General features: G+C 41.9%; 1 pseudogene; it reads right to left on the bottom strand.

Annotated features, from left to right (window-relative positions):
• Nucleotides 1-343: 343 nt before the first annotated feature.
• Nucleotides 344-1,658, bottom strand: LOC138286927 (zinc finger protein 135-like; annotated as a pseudogene).
• Between the last annotated feature and the right edge of the window lie 1,051 nt (nt 1,659-2,709).

Below are 2,709 nucleotides of genomic sequence, written 5' to 3'. Positions count from 1 at the left end.
TTTAGTGAAATTTGTAGTTCACCCTGACAAGGACTGTGATTAATATTCAAACAGGGTTCTCACTCCCTTCAACCAATAATCCAGTTTCATAGAGACACTTTTGTAATTCTACAAATATCTCTTCTTTTCTTCACTCAGTCTAGTCAGGGTTTTCCATCATCTGCTTATCATCTGGCATTTGAATGTTCCACATATTTGTAATTGTATCTTTTTCTGTAATTCCTTCATCTCACAGTAACTGCACTTTTTTGCACCTGTGTGTGTCCACAGATGGGTTAGTATAGTTGTCATACTTACATTACTGCCAAATGTGCTGCATTTCTATCATTATTTCTATGTTTGTTTAGTGATGGTGTGTGTTAGCTGCTGTGTTTGTAGGTTGGAGAATTGCACTACATTTGAATGTTTTTTTTCCTGTGTGTGATCGCTGATGTGTTTTTAGGGCTGGTAACTGACTAAAGCTCTTCACACATTCACTGCAGCTAAATGGGTTTTCCCCCTGTGTGTGTTCGCTGATGTGTTTGTAGGTTTGAGAACTGACTAAAGCGCTTCACACATTCACTACAATGGTACAGTTTTTCCCCTGTGTGTGTTCTTTGATAGTTCCTTAATGTTGAGGAAAGTCTAAAACTACTTGTGCATTCACTGCAGTGGTATGGTTTTTCGCCTGTGTGTTTGCGTTGATGTTGTTTTACGTTTGATAAAGAAATAAAGCTCTTCCCACATTCACTGCACTTGAATGGTTTTTCCGCTGTGTGTGTTCGCAGATGTTTTTGGAGGTTTGATAACTGACTGAAGCTCTTCACACATTCACTACAATGGTATGGTTTTTCCCCTGTGTGTGTTCGCTGATGTCTTTGGAGCTCTGATGATTGACAAAAGCTCTTGATACATTCACTGCACTTGAATGGTTTTTCTCCTATGTGTTTGTGTTGATGTCGTTTTACTTTTGATAAAAAACTGAAGCTCTTCATACATTCACAGCACTTGAAAGGTTTTTCCCCTGTATGCCTTCGCTGATGTTGTTTTAGGCTCGATAAAGAACTATACCGCAACACACATTCGCTACATTTGAATGGCTTTCCCCATGTGTGTGTTCTTTGAAGTTTCCTTAATGTTGAGGAACAATTAAAACTACTTGTGCATTCACTGCAAAGGTACGGTTTTTCCCCTGTGTGTTTTCGCAGATGTTTTTGGAGCTCTGATGATTGACAAAAGCTCTTGATACATTCACTGCACTTGAATGGTTTTTCTCCTATGTGTTTGCTTTGATGTTGTTTTAGATTTGAAAAAAAACCAAAGCGCTTCCCCTGTTCACTGCACTTGAATGGTTTTTCCCCTGTGTGTTTGCACTGATGCCATTTTAGTTTTGATAAAAAACTGAAGCTCTTCATACATTCACTGCACTTGAAAGGTTTTTCCCCTGTATGCCTTCGCTGATGTTGTTTTAGGCTCGATAAAGAACAATACCGCAACACACATTCGCTACATTTGAATGGTTTTTCCACTGTGTGTGTTCTTTGAAGTTTCCTTAATGTTGGTTTTTCCCCTGTGTGTTTGCGCTGATGTCGTTTTAGGTTGCCAACTCTGGTCTTTACCTTGTTGTTTGTTAAGTTATCTTTGCCACTTCCATAGCCCCCTGGGGGTGGATCAAGCATTTCTGGTTTCTTCAAACCTGGAAGATTAAAGCATTATCTTGAGTTGAGGTGGATTTTCTATCACCATAATATCCCTCCATCTCCCTGAAACTAGTGCAGCTGACACAACCTTGTTCTGGCCCTGACACTTTACACAAACAAGAGTTTCTTTAGTTCCTCCTAAAGCAGATAAAGTTCAGATTCTGTTGCACTTTCAGCTTCTTCCAGGGATTTTTGTAAAACAGAATGAGGGATTCATTGGAATACCTACCTAGACATCATACGCGCAGACAAGGCACACAAACAGCAGCAATATCAGTCATTTAGCTGTTAATAGAGTGAATCCATCACAATCAATAATTGACCTGACATATCCCCGCAGCCAACAGATGTGTTCATATTAAACTACTGTTGCTTTTTGTTCCTTTCAAGGGTATCTGACTCAGTGTTGTCTGTGTGGTGCCGAGGAGGCTACTTTGCAGCCAAATGGGCCTTTGGCCGAGCTGGAGGAGGCGTCTGTTGGCTGCAGGTCAATGGAGCATTTCTACCTTTGGGAATTTCTTATTGCCAGGTTTACTTCATTCTCTTTTCATCACCTGCCTCCCACACCCCTATATCTGCATACTCACTCTACAGAGCTCATTGTTAGTCAAAACATGGGAAGCAACTGGAACATGTACATAGCAGAAAACAGGTAACAGCCTGATAATCAAATGGCCATGGCTGGCAGATCGGGGATCACAAGCTTTATTTTTAGAAGCTCGTCTGAGAGGTACAAACAGAGGCGGTGCACAGGTGGTGCTTAGGAGGTACAAACAGAGGCGGTGCACAGGTAGGTGCTTATGAGGTACAAACAGAGGCGGTGCACAGGTAGGTGCTTGTGAGGTACAAACAGAGGTGGTGCACAGGTGGTGCTTATGAGGTACAAACAGAGGAGGTGCACAGGTAGGTGCTTCTGAGGTACAAACAGAGGAGGTGCACAGGTGGTGCTTATGAGGTACAAACAGAGGAGGTGCACAGGTAGGTGCTTATGAGGTACGAACAGAGGAGGTGCACAGGTAGGTGCTTCTGA

The sequence above is a fragment of the Pleurodeles waltl genome, chromosome 4_1 (assembly GCF_031143425.1).
Source record: "Pleurodeles waltl isolate 20211129_DDA chromosome 4_1, aPleWal1.hap1.20221129, whole genome shotgun sequence".
NCBI classification, from domain to species: domain Eukaryota; kingdom Metazoa; phylum Chordata; class Amphibia; order Caudata; family Salamandridae; genus Pleurodeles; species Pleurodeles waltl.
The sequence above is the reverse complement of the archived record's forward strand: the minus strand, read 5'-3'. Positions and strand labels throughout refer to the sequence as shown.